The 22,387-nt window shown below is 37.5% G+C and overlaps 1 protein-coding gene and 1 long non-coding RNA gene across 7 annotated transcripts in view; both read right to left on the reverse strand.

Annotated features, from left to right (window-relative positions):
- Positions 1 to 22,387, reverse strand: part of LOC115216751 (rho GTPase-activating protein 21-A) — a 402,000-nt gene that overhangs the window by 200,599 nt on the left and 179,014 nt on the right. The window lies entirely within an intron of this gene.
- On the reverse strand, positions 1,970 to 20,311 carry LOC118765159. Its single transcript, XR_005001026.1, has 3 exons — positions 20,301 to 20,311; positions 16,339 to 16,341; positions 1,970 to 2,024 (listed from the first exon to the last, which is right to left on the reverse strand). It is a non-coding gene; the product is annotated as an uncharacterized LOC118765159 (long non-coding RNA).

The raw sequence follows: 22,387 nt of genomic DNA on the forward strand, positions 1-22,387 counted from the left end.
GACCACCTGGGGTACAAAATCAAGAGGGCACAAAGCAGATGTAGTAATATTGTACAGATGCTAACAGATGAAAACTGGATCACCACCACCACCGCCGCTATGAGGAGTCAGTATATGAATGCTGGACTTGCAAGATATAACAGTCAAATCTCCCTCTAAACATACCCAACTGGTTATGTAATAGATTTAATTAGTAAAGGAAAACAGTCATTAGTTATAATATGTATTTAGATACACATTTGAGTTTTAAGGTTGTACTGTTAATTAAGAACAATTTTATGGGACCTCAGTAGCATGTTGGTCTGGAAGTCAAACTTTAATCCTAAAAGACAGACAGATGAAAGGAATTAGAAAACTGCTTAATCCTTTCATTACCGTATTTATTTTTCAATGCTCTGTGTTTCTTTCAATTAATTTTAGATATAACAAAGAATTTGGCAAAATAACTAAGTTATCATTAAGCTAATGTTAGGAACATACACTGTGACTAAGGTTTGGTGGAGGATTTTAATTCAAAACTTATGAAAACAAGACATTTGTATTACAGAGCCAGAGCTGGTTTCAACCGGATTGGTATCAAAAGGATTAAGGATTAAAAACAGCAAAAAAAAAAAAATCCTGAAATAATAAAGAATGTGATGAGTAATAGTTTAATGTGTTACCTTACAGGTAACTGATATTACAGCAACACAGAAGGCAGCAAGCTGGAACAATTGTTATCACAATGAGGAAATTGCTTGGCAGCTTTTAATCCTTCTCTATGTTCAGAGTTCATAATACACTGAAGCTGACTTTGCCTTTCATACTTTCAGGTCAATAAAATAAGTACCAGTTGATTACTGGGGTCAATGTAGTTGACTTACATCTCTCCCTTGGTCTTGTGCCAAAGTTTGAACCTGATATTACAGCAACACATTTAGCTAGGAAATATCTGAATTATCATTGGTAGATTCGGTGTATTTCTGGATCACATAGATTCAGAGATCATTACACCCTCTTGCCTTATCAATGATCATTCATAGTAGCCTCTCAATGTAACTGGTCAATATCTTCCTCTCTCTCTGTTTGCCTGCTACACACACACATTCATGTGTACATACATGCACATACACACAAACACACATGTACATTTCCACAACCTCTTTCTCCTCTTCCACATTTCAAATCCAATACATTGATGTCTTTCTTCTCCAAAGAGTATTTGCATTTTACTGCTGTGATTGATGTGATTGGTATGACTGATAGTCAATTTGAACATGCAAAGAGCAGAAGTGAGAAGGAGGGAATTTCAGAGTAATCTAGTTATAGAGAGGAAGGACAGGACAAAATATTTACTATTGATGTACGTGTATCGATGTGAAGATGATGGATAGCTTGTGTGGAGAAGGTATACAACATATGTGTGTGTGTGTAGTGAGAGTAAATAGTCAGAGTATGTAGTTACAATACTGCCATAAAAGGCAATGTATTGCCATAGAATGCATTAATGCCTACATGTATCAAAAAGCTCCCAGACTAGTTCTGCAGCGCACCAACAGATGGTAGCATACAGTTGCATGTACAGTGAAAGCTAGAAGTGACCTTCATGAGGCAGTGTGCTGAGTAACATCACTGTGTTCACTTTGCAAGTTATGAAATTTGTGTTTTCATAATTACATGTATGCTGTAGTTTGCAATTTTGCCATGGAGAGGAACAAAGGGCCAATGTGAAATTTTGTGTTAAACTTTCTTGGGAAGTCTGCTACTGAGTCATTGAGGATGCTCCAGCAAGCTTACAGTGATGAGGCAATGGGTCATCGCCCCCCGGAAATGTGGAGAAAATTCATCAGCTTGTGCATGAAGATTGTTGGAGGACAATCTTCTTCATTAATAATCACAGAAAGACAAAAAATTGAAACAATCTGAACAATCATCCCCAGAATTATTCTACTTTTTCTTGCATTACCATCTTTAAAATTACTATACCTCCTAGATGAATCTATTAATCCACTTCTTACAATTAAAGTGTTAGGACACCAATGATACTCAGATTTCATAAACATTGAATTTGATTCATATATAATTCCTTTAAATGAACTAAATGAAGGTTCATTTTGCCTCTTAGAAACAGATCATGATTTAAAGTATTTAAGGGAGGACGTTCGGTGAAAGCGACCAGATCTGAGGAGTGCAAAGAATTGGATTCTTCACGACAACAATGCATCCTGTCACCAAGCTCTCCTCACTCATGAGTCTCTCACCAAAAACAACATGGTATTGCTTCTGCACCCACCCTATTCATCAGATTTAGTGTCTGCGGACTTCCCCCTCTCACCCAAGATGAAAATGCAGCTCAAAGGTCACTGTTTTAAAACTGCTGTCAAGACAAAAAGTGAATCGTAGAAAGTTCTCAACTCACTCATGGGAAATGACTTCAAGGCCGGATTCCAAAAGAGGCAAGAATGCTGGGACCGGCGTATTGCTGTACAAGGTGACTATTTTGAAGGAGTTGATGTTAAAACTTAGATAAATAAGTTATTTTTTTGTAGTAAACATAACTTTTTGATACCATCTCACATTTCATTTGACCAATCAGCACTGGCTAACTTTTAGTTGCTGCAGTGAACTTTAAAGAAAGTGAACAACTTTTCCTTCCCAAACAGTTTTGCAGGAGGTTCTGGAAAATCTGGCTTACAGTTATGGTGAATTCAACCACAGACAAGAGCCACTCAGCCATTCAAATAAAACTATGTCACTTTGCTCAGTAAGTTGATCTTGCACTTTCTTTCATTTTCTCTCATTCAAATTGCTTATGTCATATTCAACAAAAGGCACCAGCCTTAGATTAAAGTGTCTGATAACACACATTGATTATTTGCAGTGATTTAAATTCCTTCTACAGATTTCATTTTCAATGACAATGAACTATTTCCATAATATCATCTAGCATATAGTATTACAGAAGAGTTTTAACTTTTGTTTGTTGTTTCATGAATGTCATTCCATTAATATATTTATATGTTGACATATAAATGGTGCAGGTTAATAAAATATCTCAGCTCATCTCATATTCTCTGCCCACTTATTTCTGGGAGGGTTGTGGAGGTAGAGTCCTCAAGTGTGTCTTTCATTGGCTCCTACCATAATTAACTGTTTCCAACTGATCTTCCTGGTAGCCCAAGCAAGACCAACTGAACTCATGGATATTATCCAGTCATTTTGCTTGTGGTCTGCCCCTGGATCTTCTGCCAGTTGGCTTTGCCCATAAAACCTAACCAGTGAGTCATTCCGATAAGGAGGTCAGGACCAGGTATGTAGATACTATTTTATCTAAGTTCAGAGAACACCCAGAAAAAACTAAGGATGTTGAAATGGAGTGGAGACGGCCCAGCCTAGCAATTTCTGTTTCAGGTGTTAAATGCTGTGGGCAAAAGCAGCTCAGTGTAGAACCAAGTGACAGGAAAACCCCCTAGTTCAATCAAGAGATTAATGATGACATCTGAGCAAAGAAAGAGACTTACAAAGCTTGGCTTGGAAATAAATCCTCTTTGCAATTGCAGTAAACAAAACATATGAAAACTCTTGTCTTCACATGTAACCTACCTGATAATATGAAATACCAAAGAAGAATATATAACTGAATACCACACAAAACAGTATTTTGATGAGTGACTCTCAGCCATTCAAGTGAAGGCCTCCTTTTGGAAAGCAGTAGGATGTTACATCAAATAAATGACAAAATTAATCAAATTTATTCCTTCATTGGTGTCAGTACAAGGATCAGAGAGGAGGGAAGCTCATCAGATCTTTGGACAATATACAAAAAAATCATTTGTCTGTGTCGACTAATCTGGAAACGAAATCTACAGAGAGGCCGAGATAGGAGAGGTTGGCTAATCAAGGGAGGTAAATAGGATGTTATCTGAAGTAGGGATGAGAAAGTACAGTGATGCTATTTTGATGACAGATTTAGTTTTCTGAAAATAACATCTGTTTTTCTTGTTTCATTTCTTTAGTAATATGGTGTGATGAGAAAATGATAAGGAAGACACTTATCTGATTATCACTCAACTAGAACTGTAATTATTATCTTCAGCTTTGGTAATATAATAATAAAGAAACAGGAATGTTATGTGTGTATGTATGTATGTATATATATATATATATATATATATATATAATATATATATATATATATATATATATATATATGTATGTATGTATTACATGTCATACACACACACACACATATATATATATATAATAGAACATGTTTGTTAAATGATGTTGATATGTATGGATATATGTATGAATATATATATATATATTATATATATATATATATATATATGTATGTATGTATATATCTATACACACATATATATTGGTGTGTGTATGAGTATATTCTATATATTTTGGGTTGCTATGTTCCTCTGAGATTCGGTTATTCCAGTTTTATAGAAATCCAAGTCTATTTTGGTCTCTTAGAATGGCTCATTATACACTAAGTAACAGCAAAAGATAAAGTATGGAATTTATAGCAATGAGGTGATGTCTTGCCCTTCAGATGTAATGGAAGAATGAAATACCAGTCATATATTGGGGTAATTAGCATAACTCTTATTATTGTATCTACTTCAGACAAAGGGGTCTGTCAAAAGTATTAGACTTCTTACTCACAGCAAAATAATTTATTCTTTTTGTGAACTTATTATTATCATTGTTTGCTCATGCATACCATCACTGGCATCTGTTTGCCCATCTGCACTCATGTCTGTTTGCCACACACACATAGACCCGAGAACTATCTTAACAGCATTATAGGTCACATGCAAATCAATGTACTAGACCCTATAATATTTATTGACATCAAACCACAACATCATCATCATTTAACATCCATTGTCCATGCTGGCATGAGTTGGACAGTTTGACTGGGCTGGCATGCTGGAAGGCTGCACCAGGCTCTAGTCTGATTTGGCATGGTTTTCTATGGCTGGATGCCCTTCCTAATACCAACCACTCCAAGAATGTGTGGGAAAGATGAAATATGAAATGTGTATATTCTGTGTACCTTCTCTATCACTCTTTGTTTTAAAATTTGAACTTCCAATCCCACCTGAACCTGCGTAACACTGAAGTGTTTTTACGTACCACTGGCATGGGAGCCAGTTTGCATGACCAGTATCTGCCTCGACTACAATTTTGCTTGGCTTGATGGGTCTTCTTCTCAAGCATGACATAATGCTAAAGGCCTCACTCATTGCCTCCGTGAGGCCCAACACTCATAAGGAACTTGGCCACTTTGCCTCCAAGAGGCCCAATGCTTGAAAGGGACTTAGCCATCTCGTCTCTGTGAGGCCCAACACTTGAAAGGAACTCAGCCACTTTGCCTCCGTGATCAAAATTGACCCCTGGACAACTGCCCAGTGTGCCCATGCCTTAGGATGGTACTGCACATGTGCACATGCATGCACACACACACACACACACATTCATCATCATCATCTGTTTGCTTCCACACACCATCAATAGTGTCTGTTTAGTCAATTATACCATTACCAAAATCTGTTTGCCTACACTGACCATCATTAATGTTACAGACACACATCATTAATGTTACCCACACACACTATATTACTTACCCACCAAATTTACTATTTGCCCCTAAACATAATTATCAGTGTCCATTTAAACCCATGTCACTGATAGGTTTAAATGAATATTTTTCCTTCATTCACTATTAGTTCAGTAATCTCATTTCTATCCCTTGTCTCCCCTCTCATTTTCCCTCTACCTCACCCTCACTCGTCCTCCTTACATTTTTCTTTCTGTCCCTCTCTCTCATTCTGTTATGCTCCCCTACAAACAAATATATGTATGTATGTATGTATGTATGTATGTATGTATCTATCTATCTATCTCTATACATAAATACACACAAACACACACATAAATACATGTATATATATGCATTATATATATATAAACAGATCGGAGACCCCCTTCGGTCATGACTGACCATGGGATTGCATCTAGGAAGTTACCCTCCGAGACACATGTCTGGGCAAGGTTGTTTATGGAAGACCAGCAGTCACCCATGAATACCAGCCTCCCCTCTCCACGCCACCAGTGTTATCCAAGGGAAAAGCATAGGCTGATACAGCTTGGCACCTGTGATGTTGCAACTCATTTCTACAGTTGAGTGAACTGGAGCAACGTGAAATAAAGTGTCTTGCTCAAGAACACAACATGCAGCCCAGTCTAAGATTCAAACTCACAACTTCACAATCGTAAGCTCGATGCTCTAACCACTGAGCCATGCACCTTCACTATATAGACATGTACGTGTGTGTGTGTGTGTGTGTGTGTGTGATAAATAAATGCATAAACACACACATAGGTGTTTCCTTTAACATCAATATTAGCTAGTTTTAAAAAGTTAGTGTTTGAATTTAAATGACAGAAAGATTGGAGGTTGCAGTTTCAGTGTTGTCAATAAACAATCAATAATTTTGATAAAATAAGGTAATTTCATACACACAATGTGCTCTGGAGGTCAGCTCTTATAGGTAAGATAATCTATTTTTGATCAGGTTTAGGTGGGATTGGAAGCTCAAATTTTAAAACAAAGAGTGATAGAGAAGGTACACAGAATATACACATTTCATATTTCTTCTTTCCTACACATTATAAAAAACTTAAAATATCTAGTCATTAGTCACCATGTATAGTACCATTTCATTCTTCTTTAAAATTATCAGTAAGGCATAACCCGTGGCAAAGAAATTACTCTAAATTAAACATTTTACAAAGTTAATTCGTATTTTAGAGAGAGAAAGAATTCTATAGTTTAAAAAGCATTCATGGGATGTTTAGCCTTATCACAGATCATTAATAGTTTATCTATAGAACGAGAAGAGAGAATTCCTTACATATAAATTAATATATCTGGGGAAATCTGCCTTGCAAAAGAATTCTTAATGTAGATACAATTACAATCTTAACAATGAATGGATTTCACAAGCCATTTTCAGTATTTTCATTTTGGATGCAGATAAAGTTTCAAGCTGTTATTCCATTTTAGATTATCTTTTGTTATGAGTTAGGAAAGATTTCCTATGTGTTTATTCTGCCATGACTGTTGTTGCTAGTTTATATGGATATTTGAAAAAGTTACAGCTAGAGTAATTCACACATGATATGACGTAATGGCCAGCCATTGTAGGAGAAACAGTCCATTCTAGATCAATATTAGGTAGGATTGGAAATTTGAGTTTTAAGGTAAGTTCATGTATTGAGAAAATGTGGGTACTATCATAGCAAGCAAGGTCCTTGTCCACCAGTTTTATGACAGATCCCTTCCAAGATTCACTTGCAACCAGCATCTATCACAAAACTATTATAATATATCTACTAACTCCACTATCAAACTAATCTTATGTAATATCACATGACTAGAAGCCTAGTTAAGAAAATGTTGAATCCTTAAAATGTTGGATTGTTATAATGCCCACTTCGGTATACAGTATACTTAGTAAAACCAGTCAAGACACGACTTTCTCTGACTGCCTACTACGTACTCTGGTACTTCACGTATTTCTCTTTGCTTATACTGATTAGGTTATTCCATTGGTCATGTGGGAGGGTGTACCTTTACTACTAATTCTTTACAACAGCTCCCCTTTTAAGTTTTTCTTAGGAAATGTGATTTTATTTCACAATTCTTTTTTTTTTATTCACCCCCACCTCCCTTTTTTCAGGTGTTTTTTTTCGTACAATTTAATATTTTTTGAGCTTGGCATTTATTTTCCAGAACTCTATGTTTTCTTTTCCTCTCAGTTGTATGACTGGGTTCAATCACCAGCAGTGGTGCTGATACTTGGAATATATTGTACAATCATTCCATCGCTTCCTCTAACTTCTTTGGTTCACTTTCCATGAATCTCTTTTTCAGTTGGTTCCCGTGTCTCTTTTGTATGCCTTTTCTTTTTACCCAATACATTATTTTGTCTATACACTTGGTAATTATGCCATCATCCCAACTCTGATTTCCATTCTTGTATGCCCTGATATACACCTTTTTACCAACTTTAAAGAATCTTGCTGGTACTTCTTTTCTTGCCAGGCAGCAATTTATTGAAGACTGATTTTACTTCCCTTGTAAACATCAGCTCTGCTGGTGCATTTGGATTTGGTGTCACACAGTACACTCTCAAGAATTGTTGGGAAGCTACCTCATCTATGACTTCCTTCTTTGACTTTCTTAGGGCTCTCTTGAAGGTATCAACAAACTGTTCTGCCAGCTCATTAGATCTGGGATGGTATGGAGCAGTAGTTATATGTTCCACAAAATTTTTAAAATTCATTAGACACAAATTGTGTTCCATTGTCAGACATTATTTTGTCTGGGATGCCAAATCTTGCAAACAATTCATGTAAAACATTTATCACAGTTGAGGAAGTTGGTTTTTTATTTATAAACTTCTGGCTATTTTGAGAAACTATGAACTACCACTAAGTGGTAAGAACCATTTAAAAGACCAGAGAAATTGATGTGTAGTCTCGACCATAGAACATCTACTTTTGAGCAATGTTTACTTATCGTGGGCAATTTTTCATTTTGTTTTGGCTTACATATAGGTATTCCACTCTGTTTTACTGCAGTTTTTTGTTTCAGTCCTTCAGCCACATTTGAACCTTCAACTGAATTGACTATATTTCCACACAGAGCACTTATGGGAGTATTCCATACTTTGAATATTTTAATCCACTCTTTGCCAAATAAATTGAGTGAACTTTTTAACACATATATCTTTGCTTCTTTTGTTTGACCTCGAAAGTTTACATTACATATGAATTCACTGAAAAACTATAATCTTTTTCCCTGTAATACCACGTGCTACCTTTTTCAATTGAATTAATTTCAGCTTACTGACATATTTCCAAGTTTTTTCGTTTATAATGATGATATCACTACCAGTGTCTCATTTCATTTTAACACTTGTATTTCTGATTTTCACCTTCATGAATTTCCTATCATTATCTTACCAATTCCTTCCAAAGACATACTATTTATTCTTTTTCCTTTGCTCTGACATCTTCAGATGTCCTATATTTCCACAACAAAAACACTTTGCTTTTTTAAATGGACAATTTTTCCTCAGGTGTATATCTCCACATGCAAAGCATGGGTTTATTTCCTGATTTTTGTCATGTTTTTTAAAAACACTTTATCTCTATTCTGACTATTTTGCACTTGTTTTACTTGGAAACAATCCTTCTGTTCGATTTCCTCTGTCTTATTTTAATTTGACTATCCTTTCGCATTCTTTTGACACTTGCCGTAGGGCTACATCCTCGTTTTGTTCCAGCTTAGCAAGAATTCTAGTTCTAACTTCTGTGTCTTTTTCTGCAGTTAGTCCCTGTGTAAAAATCAGACATTTGAACATATCTGGCATTAATTCGTCCATCTTAAACTTTTTGCATTACCTGTTTACTCTACCAGCATATGTGATGTAGTCCTTGTCATTGTTTTTCTTTATGTTCAAACACTTCCAACATGTGTTGAACAATGAAATTTTCTTGGGAGTACATAATTACTGTTTCGTTCATGTTCTTTTGCTGCCAGTTTTCTCAAGATTAAGCGCATTTTCATCTCATTGTCCCAATCTTTATGTACCTTATCGAAGAATTGCTCACATCTTTCTTCTGTAGTAGGCTTCAAAGGTAACTCCTTCTCCAGGTTCATATTTGAACTGTTATGGAGTTTGCATGTAGACTGTTAAGAACACTTTTCCTGACTTCAGTAATTACAGCATTTGTTGCTGTAATATTATTTATTGTTGTTGCTCTTACACTTGTATCTGCTGTCGTCTTCTTCTTCTCCTCCTTCTTCTTCGTCGTCTTCTTCTTCCAATTCGGACTCATGCCATTAGCCACAAAGAATAATCTCTAATTCGAGCCTACTCTAAGCTACTAAGAATGCGTGTGGCAACTTGAAGATTCACCCACCACACGCGATAGACTGGCGGTTGCACGGGCACGAAAGCTATGTTGTTATCCTCATTCCGTTAACGGCGGCTTTTTACGGGTGAAGAGCTGAACTACCCCGGAGTACAGAGGATTCACAACCTAGACTAGGGTCTGAAAGTTTACCACACCATAGTGGGTTACACCGTGGTTCCTCTCCTTTGTGGCAGAAGTAGGAAGAAAGAGTGAGAGAAAGTTGTGGTGAAAGAGTACAGTGGGGTTCACCCCTCCCCCACTGGAGCCTCGTGGAGCTTAGGTGTTTTTGCTCAATAATCACTCACAATGCCTGGTCTGGGAATCGAAACCACGCTCTTACGACCGCAAGTCCACTGCCCTAACCACTGGTCCATTGCGCCTCCACCCTGCTGTTGTTGTTGTTGATGCTTCAGCTGTTGTTCTTGAAGTTGCAGCTGCTGCTGTTCTTTCAGTTGCTGTTGTTTTCGCAACTTGAGTAAACTGGCCAACAAATTTTCGATAATTTAATGTTTGTTTTTTTTATAAAATTCACACAACAAAAACTTCTGTGAGTTTGTTAACTCCTTGTGAGTTGTTAGAATCCTCGTCAGGTTTATTAATTCTTCATGAGTTATTTAAATCCTCATTGCCACTGTTATAATACTTAAAATGCTGGATAGTTATAACGCCCACTTCGGTATACAGTATACTTAGTAAAACCACTAAAGACATGACTATCTCTGACCACCTACTACGTACTCTGGTACTTCCCATACTTCTCTTTACTTATAGCGACTAGGTTATTCCATTCATCACATGGGAGGGGTGTACCATTATTACTAATTCCCTTCAACAGAAAACAAAGGCATTGTTTAGCCCCAGCTTAACCATGATCAAGCAGAGCTATTATAAATATCGTTCTACTCATGATCATCAGATCATATATTCAAACATACTACTCTGAGCAACATCATCCAACATGATCTATTTATAAAGATGGGAGAATGCAAACTGAGGGAGATTTGGCTGCTATTTCTAGTGTATAGTTTCTCTTTCTCACCCTCACTCACCTTGGTTTCAAAGCAGGCACTGTTGTGAGTGAGGGAGTTCAGAGGTGAACAATGACTGTCAGTTCTGTGATGTCATCAATAACTGTGACCGTGACAGCAGTGACTAAATCGTGTTTTAGCTACACCCTGCTCACTTCCAAGAAACTTCAACAAAGGATATGCGTGTGTGTATGCAGGTATATTTGTATATGTATGCCTGAGCGTGTGAGTATGTGTGTGTGTGTGTGTATATATATATAATATATATATATATATGTATGTATATATATACACGCACACACCAGACATAGACAGTATGCACAGGCATATGGTTATTTACTTATTTTTGTGGGAATGGAAATACATTATCCATAACATTGCAGAATTGTGAATGTACACACACACACACACACACACACACACACACACACACACACTCATTATTTGTCATTTTTGTTAAAGTCATTATTGAAGAGAACTGGTGGCAGACAAGCATGGAAAATTAAACAACAGCAGCAGCAGCAAGTTAGTGATGACATCATATGTCACATGACAAGATAAACTACTGCTGATGAAACTTGTAATTGCCACCTTTCTCACACACACACACACACATATTACATATATATATGCACACACACATATGTGTGTATGTGTGTGGTCACATACTCACACATACACACATATACACGTATATATAGGGAGAATTCACGAAAAAACAAAAAACAAAAGACAGGTGGTGTAGACAATAAACAGAAGTATTTTTATAACGCTCAGGAAGTGAAAAAAGTCTTTAACATTTCGAGCCTACACTCTTCCACAGAAAGGAACACAGAAAGAAACAAGGAGTGAAAATAATGCGTAGTGGCTAGCGATATATACTTATATAAGCCAGGAAGAAGTATGACCAATACCATCTTTGTAGTGATACAGCTGCAGGAGAAAATATCAAGCCAGGAATAAGACTTTATACTTGGCATTTGCTGACTGAGAGAAGGCTTTTGACAGGGATCCCTATTCTTTAATCTGGTGGTCATCAAGGAAGCTTGAAATAGACAAATGGATTCTGAGTGCTGTAAAAGCCTTGTCAGAATGTCAATCAACAAGGTAAGAGAGTTAGTAATGAGTACAGTGATGAATCCAGCATTGAGATCAGGGGTGCACCAGGGTTCAGTCCTCAGTCCCCTTCTATATATATTATAGTCCTCCAAGCCATAACAGAGACGTTTAAGAAAAGCTACTCATAGGAATTCCTTTTTGCTGACCTATTTCTTATAAGTGAATCTCTTGTAGAATTAGGAAAGTGGTTCTTGACAAGAAGGAATTCCTCTCCCCAAGAATCAAGAGTTTTTAGTGAACTTAGTTAAGGAAAATGTATTATTAAGTTGGGAAGAAGACAGGATCTTGCCATCATCAGAGAAATGGCCATGCTTGGTATGTAGTAAAAGAATAGGTAAGAATTCCATGAACATGCAAGAGATGGAATGGAATTACAGGTAGATTCATAGAGCAGGTAGACTTTACATGTAGTATATGTGCACATGCGAAAGAGCTTTTCTCTAATGCCCAGTTGTTAATAGCTTTTGTCTAATGCCCAGTTGTTAATAGCTTTTGTTACCAAGAAGATCTAATTAACAGTGAGGATGGATGTTCTGAGAGCACAGAACTGGTTAGAAAAAGTTCAGGAGGTTATCTTTGCTAACAACAAATGGCTTTTTCTTCAGAGTGAAGGAAAGATTATAACATATCTGTGTATGATAGTGAGATAGAAGACCGGTAAAGACTAGAAGAAATGAGGTGAGTAAGCTCCATTGGACGTGTAATGTTAATGTGTATGAATGAGAGTACATATGAGCTGGGGGAAGAAAAAAATCCATTGACCAAAACTGACCACAAGAGGATTCAGATGTAGAAGATGATATTGTTGTTGGTATAGAGTGTGTATGGAGGAGGAGGACAGCTGTGTAAACAAGTGTCATTTGCAAAAAGTGAGTGGAATTTTAGAAGAGAGAGAAACAGAGGAAGACTTGGGAGGAGGTAATGAAGACAGATCTGAAGTTGCATCGCATACAAAAGTCAGAAGACTTGTGTTGATTGGTGATAAACTGTGTTGCAGAAGAATTTCCAGACATGGCGGAACTGATGTTCAATTTGTGTAAATATGGTGTGTGCGTATGTGTGCATATTTTATTTGCTTCAGTCATTTGATAGCAGCCTTGCTGGAGCACCACTTTGTGTGTGTGTGTGTATGTATATATATATATATATATATATAAAATACATATCATACATCCAACATTAGGCATATGTCTGTACATGTATGTATGCATGTGTGTGTGTGTGTAAAGAGAGGGAGGGGAGGAAAAGAGAGATATAGAAAGATAGATATGCATACTGTCAAGTCTGCATCATTGTCCTCTTTGATAGCATCTCATCTCCCAAACACTCCTAATCACCTACTCCTCTGTCAAACATCTCCCTTACCACAAATCCCTTTATCTCTCATATCACCGTTCTCCATCCCCTATCTCTCACCAATGATTCTACTGCCTCTACTTCTAATGCTCATCCTTTGATCACTCTCATCCCTTTTCACTCTCACTGCACCATCATGTGGATGTCACTAAGAATGGCAACGAATCTCTTCTGTTCCCCATATTTATATTACCGCCTACCTGGGTACACTATTGGACAGATCCAATCCTTTCTCCAACACTTTACCCCGCCCTCTTTCATACTTACGATCCTATCCCTCTCTCTCTCTCATCTACCTTGTAGTATTTTCATAAGGGACCTCATCAGATATGTCATGTACTCCATACTCTCTAACTATACCCCTCACATGGCCATTTGGTATTAATATCCACCATTCACTCTCTCACTCCAATTACCTCTAGTGAAGGTACTACAGTAAAATGTGCCTATTTACAGTTTACAGAGTGTATTTTACTACAGTAAAATACACTCTGTAAACTGGTTGGTGTTAGGAAGGGTACCAAGTTATAGAAACGATGCCAAAGAAATGAAACTTACGGGATGTGGTTTTCCTACCATGTGGGAGAGCAGCAAAGACCCATTTAACACATGTGAGCATTGAAAGTATATATAAAAACAATGATGATGATATATAAATCAATAAGATAACTCTTGCATTGCAGGTCATTCAGTTCATCAACTGGGGATCATTAGGTTTTGGCACCTTTTCTCAAGCAACCCTAAACAGCATTAATACTACTGGGGAATCTCTGACTTCCTTCAGGCCATTATCATAGCAGATTGTTTTTACCTTCCTGTTATATTTCTGGTTTCCAACTTACTGGGGATTTGGTCCTTACTCGTAGTTTTAGTCTTTCTTTCAGATATTTCTGATGTATCCATAGTGAAGTATTTTGTAATTCCCTCTACAGTTGATAAATCACTGATTTACTACTTTTCTTAGTCCAAAGCCAGCAATGTAAGACTTTGTAATTCTAATTGCAAACCTTTGACATCCCATCTCTACTGAAAGCACTGCAAACTGCCATCCTTGTACATCAAATGATACCCTCAGTCCTTCATATTTTAAACTCTTTTCATATGCCTGCTTCACACACACACACACACACACACGTGTATGTGTGTGTATGTAAGTGAGTGATGCAGAGCATATGTTAAGCATCATATATATTCTACCCACAACTTGCATGATGGGATACTCCATTCATCAGCTGCCAACTGGAGATGATAACTACTTCATCACCTTCTGATAACATTGCTCCTGTTAGTGGTACCAAACAACACTGAAGCTACCACTGTATGTATCAGTCATTTTGGCCCACACCGTGGAATGCTTTCTCCTCCATCATCCACAGAACCACCACACTAAACTAAGAGCAGCTGTATCCATTCCAACCATGCAGTAATTTTTTTTTTATTTTACTACTCACTGATATTTTATATTTTCATTCTTGGTTTTGCTCATCTCTTTCCCTTGCTACTCACATACATTGCTTCACAACTCTTCTGCCCTGTTGCTTGTTCTTTCTCTTCAACCTGGCATCGCCCTCTCAGCACATTCTCTTCTCAGTTTATGCTACTATTCCAGGATAGCCATCTCAACAGTACATATTTGGCCTGGTTCACTGTCAGTTATGATGATAGATGTTCCAGTTGATATGATCAATGGAACAACCTTCTCATGAAATTAATGTGAAAGTGGCTGAGCGCTCCAGAGAATGCATACTCTCAAAGTAGTTCTCAGGGAGATTCAACATGACACACCAAGGGTGACAAGGCTGGCCTATTGAGCTATAGGTACAGCCCATTTCTACAGCTGAGTGGACCAGAGCAACATGAAAAATAAAATGTCTTGCTCAAGGACAATTGCCAGAAATTGAACTCATGATCATAAGATCATGAGCTGAATACCCTAACCACTTAGCCACATGCCTTCAAGAACTGTAGATTGTCAAACAGCAGAAGAAAGGGTCATTGTAGAGGTCACATTCCAGTGGGAAGTAAAGGGGTCCTAGTTGAAAGTAGGGATAACTGAAAGAGGTATCACATCAATGGATGTTTCCTCCTCTTCCTTCATGGGAGCTAGTGGTTACAACAGTATGTGATATTGTGTAGGAAAGAGAATGGGGAGGAGGGAGGGCCATATGTAGCTTAACCGCCTCCTCTCCTCTCACCCCTTCCTGGATGTGATGACTGACTATGTAAATAGTGTAACTTTCAATGTTAGTAATGTCTTCAGTAATCCTCTTATATTGGTGTCTCCACATATAGGGGCTGTGTATATGTATACATGCATTGTAGTATGCATGTGTGTATACATCCATTGTAATGTGTATGTGTGCGTACGTACTAGAGGTATGTCTGTCTGTATTCTGTGTTGTTTAGCCTCAGATCAGTCCTGAGAAAGTAAATTTATGATCTGTTCCCCAGCCATGACCAACCCATGTTTTTCTTATATGCAGAGGGAGCCTAGGACCACAGTCTCCAACGTGTCCTTCTTTAATAGAGGAGGGTGTGATTTGGGAAAGATTTTGCTGTTATTTCTGGCATCTGGAACAACTATACTCTTTTACTTGTTTCAGTCATTTGACTGCAGCCATGCTGGAGCACCGCCTTTAGTCGAGCAAATCGACCCCGGGACTTATTCTTTGTAAGCCCAGTACTTATTCTATCGGTCTCTTTTGCCGAACCGCTAAGTGACGGGGACGTAAACACAACAGCATTGGTTGTCAAGCAATGCTAGAGCGACACACAAACACATACACACACACACACACACACCACACACACACACATATATATATATATATATATATATATATACGACAGGCTTCTTTCAGTTTCCGTCTACCAAATCCACTCACAAGGCATTGGTCGGCCCGAGGCTATAGCAGAAGACACTTGCCCAAGATGCCACGCAGTGGGACTGAACCTGGAACCATGTCAAGATTCCTTCAATAGCTTGCGTGTATGTATGTGTGTGTGTGTGCTGCGCTGTGTGTGTATATGTATGTATTGTGTATATGAGCAAATTTATGTTTATGCATATGCATATGTGTGTGTATATGCAGTGTGCAAGTAAAGCTAAATAGTTAAAGAGTTCTATTTGCAATGATGTAGTTCCAGGTTCAGTCCCACAGAGAAGTGGACTAAGTTCTCTCATAATCCCATATCAACCCAAACATTGTACATGTAATCAGCTAGGTGGAAACTGTGTGGAAGCCTTTTCAATGGAGATTCACTGTTGTCATGCTGAGTTTGGCAGATATTTACAACACAGATACATATGTTTGTGGAGTACTCAGCCACTTAAACTACAATATAACATAGGCAACACATGTAATTTAATGAAGCCAACCTTGTCCCACCAAGTGTGATAGTGATGGTTAAATTAACTGTAATCTCAGCTGCTGTCACTTGGGATTGAACCTGCTGTGTTTTTTTCTGTTTTACGAATGTTTTGTTAAGTAGACAGCATCAAAAAGATCAACAAGAAATTAAATTATTTGGTGTTATCTTACTGGAAGTGTAGACAGAGAGAGGGCGGTAGTGGTGATGGTGGTAGTGATGGTGGTGGTAGTGATGGTAATGATGGTGGTGGTGATAATGGTGGTGATAGTGATGATTGTGGTGATGATAAGCATAGTGGTAATGATGATGATGATGGAGGTGGTGATGATGAAAGTAGTAGGGATGATGGTGGCAGTGGTGTTGATGTCAGTGCTACAAGCACCATCACCTCCAACATTACCGTCACTATGGTAGAAACATCACCACCACTACTAACGTTACCCTCACCTACACTACCACTGATGCTGTAACATCATCATTCACACTGACACCTCTACTATACCCAATACTATCATTACTGCTGCCTACACCAGCCTGTAATAATCCAGTACCACTACAATCACCACCACACCACCACCGCCACCACTACCGGCATCAGAGGAATTCTGATCAGTAGGGGTTTAGAAAAATATACACAGACAGACAGAGAGACAGGGAGACTGAGACAGAGGAAGAGGGATAGGCTGGGAAATGTATTTAGAGATATAGACACAGAGACAAGCATAAAGAGATGGGTTAGATTAACATACATATATGCAAGCACACACGTACACACTTGTTTTATGTATATATGAGAGAGAGAGAGAGAGGGAGGGAGGGAGTAGGTAGATCTACCCTATCCATCTACCCCTAAGGTCAATAGCAGTAATGATTAGGGTAAAGTATGTCTGTAATGTTGATATTGAAACAGCGCGTGCATGCACACACACACACACACACACACACACACACACACACAGAGGAAGAGAGTGAGGGAAGGCAGCAACACACACACACACACATACACGGAGACAAATGGACAATGATAGAGCCATACACACATATATATACACCAATATCATCATCATCATTTAACGGGCTGTCCGTTTTTCTATGCTGACATGGGTTGGATGGTTTGACAGGATTCAGCAAGCCACAGGGCCAACCACTTTACAATGTGCCTATGTATATGTGTGTGTGTATGTATATGTTTTAATCAATAAGTGACTGTGTTGGAGAGTCATGTTTTTAATTGTAGGGTTTTTTTTGGTATTTTCGTATTAGTTTTTTTACAACTTGTCTAGAACAATAAAATTCTTAAATACATATTCAATGTTTCTTGAACTTCACAGTCTCATTTTCAAGAATTGAATGTATTTGGCATTTCTGATGTATCTTATATACTGGTCAAATTCTTGTCAACCTTTTCTGTCAAAGGTTCTATGACCACTAGCCTTCTACATCAACAGTCTGATGTAGATTTTTTTTTTTGTTTTGTCAAATTTTTGACTATTAGATTTACATGCCAGTTACCACATGCTAATTTTTTTTAGATGTGTGTATAGCTTGCATATTTATATACATACACTTGTGTCCAGTTAATTACTGGACATGGTTTACTTGAGTAAAACCATTCAAGGCCCCAGTATGGTTCTAGCCTAATCACTGAATCAAGTAAGTGATAAGAGATACAGAAAGTGGTGAGATGAAAGTAATTTTTAATCAAATGAAATATCATAACTTTAATGAAAAGAAACATGATTAAGTGTTAATGAAAATTTATATCAAAAGATCAAGAGAGAGAACTCTCTAAATTTCTGCAATCTCAGTAAAACAGCTGGTAGACACTTGTAGTTGTCAAATGTTGTTTTGGTTTCTAGCATCACAACTATTACTATAGCAACAGTCACCACCTCCACCACAAAGCTAAATGATAGTGAAGGTAGTGGTGATCAAGATGGAGGATCATAGCTGTCATCTTAACCATGATCAATCACACCCCAACCATAACCAAACAACCATTACCACAACATAAAGCCACCACCACCACCACCAATAGCTGCATCCAAACTTTAGTGCTAAATGTTCAGTGTAAACAATGTTATGTTTATCCTGCTGTAGGGGTGGGATAAGGTGAGTGGGGCAGCTAGGGAGAGCATAGACAAACTGTAGTAGTAGTAGTAGTAAAGGGAAGAGTAAAGTTAGCTAGAGTAGAGGGTGAAGAGAGAGACAGTAGCATTTGAGGAGGGAAGGAGAGAGTTAACTAAAGTGAGGAGAGATTAGAGACAGACAAAAGTAGAGGTGGAGAAAAGGGCCTGAGGTATTTAGAGATCCATGAATGACTTGTAGAGAGAAAGAGAGAGAGGTGGGAGAAGAGAAGAGGGAGACAGGGGCACATAACAGACAGGTTTACTTTAGAGGAAAGTGGTGAGGGCCTGTAACAGCAAAAATTAATGGAAAAGAGAGTTTATGGAATGTGGAATAATTTGAATTGTGAGGAATAGAAACTCTTCTGCTTTATGGATTTTGTCCTTTAGGTCTTATATTTTAGAACAATAGAAAGGCTTATGTTTTAAGGACCTTGTTACTACAAATGTAAAAGGCCTTATGCTTTTCAGGGATTTTGCCCTTTCAATAATAGGTCTTATATTTTAGAAATGTTGTTCCTACAATAGTAGAAAGGCTTCTGTTTTCAGGATCATGTCCCTTCAATAAAAGAAGGGCTTATATTTTTGGGATCTTGTCTCTTCAATAATAGAAAGGCTTATGTTTTAGGGATCTTGTCCTTTCAATAATAGGTCTTATATTTTAAAGATGTTGTTCCTAGAAAGGCTTCTGTTTTCAGGATCATGTCTCTTCAATAATAGAAAGGTATTTTCAGGAGCTTGTTTCAACAAGAAGTTTTATGTTTAAGAGATTTTTGCTAGTAGTGTCAGACAAAATTCATTGCTGTATTTAGTTACAGCCTGTTACGTTCTGCTGAGGTTATCTTAACCATTCATCATTCCAAAACAGATGAAATAAGGGCACCAGTCAAACACTGGAATTAGTTTAATTAACTATAACCACTTCTCCATGATTCTTTCTACTATAGGCACAAAACCTGACATTTTCAGTGGAGGGCAGAGTTGATTACATTGATCCCTGTACTCAACTGATACTTATTTTATTCTCCTCTGCAAGATGAAAAGCCAAGTCACGCTTTGATAGCATTTGAACTCAGAACATAAAGCTTGTGACAAAACTGCTAAGCATTTTGTCTGGTGTCCTAATGATTCTGCCAACAACAACAATAACATACTCTAATGCAGTACTAGGCGGTGGCTCTTATGGCTTCTGATCTTAACTGATTGGAAGTGTTATCATGTACATGATGGGTTACAGCCAATATTCCGCTCAGTATGCAGATTTGTTTGTCAGTTGTTTGATTCTAACCACTTGAGCATCTCTCTTAGTGACTGATGATATGTGCATTTCGGATCATGAACAGGAGTAGTGGGGAAACATCATAGCCATGTGTTGAGAGGGATCATTTGGAGTTTGGGTAATTCACCTCTGGAAAGGATGTTTCATTCATCATCCTTAAATAAGCATAAAGATACACAACCATACACACACACATATACAAGATAGGCTTCTTTCAGTTTCCAAAAAAAATCAACTCACAAGACTTTGGCCAGCCCTGGGGCTATAGTAGAAGGAAGTTACCCAAGGTGCTATACAGAGGGACTGAACCTGGAACCATGTTGTTGGGAAGCAAACTTCTTACCACATAGCTATACCTGCACTTAATAATGCTTATGATAAATTTTTGTTTAAAAAATTTTCATTTCAAATTATCAATTCTTAACTATTCATAGAAATAAATTTTATGATAATAAAGCTAATTTAAAACAATATTTAAAATTTTATAAATTAAAAAATTTTAATTTTATTAAAAATTTTAAATTGTTTTCAAAACTGGCCTGTTTCTAGTTTATTACAAAACTGAAGTAGAGAAAGATTGAAGATTTCAAAATGGGGTAGGATGGGGCCATGGGCTTAAAAAAGGTTAGGAACTACTATTTTAGACCACATATAAATATCACCAACCGATCCTCACCTCCACCACCCTAACACCACCACCACCACCACTGGCCAATGATTGACAAGCTGTCAATCACCACCCCACTATAAATACTTGCTTACCATTAAAATCCTCTTCCATCACACATCTCCCAGACATATGTCAACACTGAAGGCCTCTTTGGGTTCTCTGTCCTTCTCTTTTTCAGAGCCTGGACTATATGGAGTGAAAACAGGGAATGTGAATGTTGTCAATGCTGTTGTCGCCATCATCATCAGCAGCCACATTCTACAGCTGCTACTGAGCCTTCACTAGCAGAAATTACCTAGGGATGCCTAAGGCAGAAAACTCAATAGCAGAGTAGAGTAATGTGATAGTATACTTGATATTATTGTAAGCCAAGAAACATCATTATCATCATCATTTTCCATGCTGTTTTCCATGCTGGCATGGGTTGGACAGTTTGACAGAAGTTGGCAAAGTCAGGAGGACTGCACCAGGCTCCGGTCATTTGTTTTGGTATGGTTTCTATGGCTGAGTGTCTTTTCTAATACTAACCACTTTACAGAGTGTACTGGGTGCTTTTAATGTGGTGCCAGCTTAGGAGCTTATTGCATGGTGCTAGCATGGGTGCTTTTTAATTGGAATTAGCACAGGTGCTTTACAACCCAATTCTGGTAAAAATAGCAGGAGAAACAACCAAAAAGTGTTAATCAAATCTAATTAAAATCAGTCTGCAATGAAAGAGTGAATCTAGTCCATGGTAATAAGGGCAACAACTTCAGACAGGTCTTGGCCTTATTCAGTCTCATCAGTAAAATGTAGTGTAACTGTGACTGTTGAATCTTAGATTAACTAAAGAAGTGTACAGGTGTGTTTTTCAATAAAAACTGCGGTGTGTTGTAGTTTAGAAGGCTGGAGGAAAATATCTGAGATACAGTCTGCATGAAAACATAACTTTAAAGTGAGTGCTGCCATGCTTGAAGGTAAGACAAAAACTTGTTTTTCAAAATTATAACTTTGAGCACAATCATTACCCAAATGACTAATTCTGTACATTTTACTGATGAGGTTTAATAAGACTTAAACATGTCTAGAGTTGTTACTCTTACTGTTGATATTAGACCAGTCATGGGCTAAGTGTGACCCATGGGTCTTTCTGAATAGCATGCCTAATGAAAAATAACCACTTTTTTTTAGCATAAAGGCCCACTTGATGTTTAGCTGTGTCTCAGGTGGCTTACTTCTGAAAAAAGGTTGCCTATGCCTGGATTAGATTCACTCCTTGTTATAGTCCAATTTTGATTCAAATTCTGGATTGTCTTCCATACCATTTTTAATGAGAATTAATGATTTAGATAATGATGCTCTTGAGGACATCAAGAACTCACAATTTAATTGATGTATTGGAAAAATTACTTTCCAAGAAATTATATAAAGCAGCTGTTTAAATCTTAAACGCCATTAATTTCATATATAT

The sequence above is a fragment of the Octopus sinensis genome, linkage group LG10 (assembly GCF_006345805.1).
Source record: "Octopus sinensis linkage group LG10, ASM634580v1, whole genome shotgun sequence".
Classification (NCBI taxonomy): domain Eukaryota; kingdom Metazoa; phylum Mollusca; class Cephalopoda; order Octopoda; family Octopodidae; genus Octopus; species Octopus sinensis.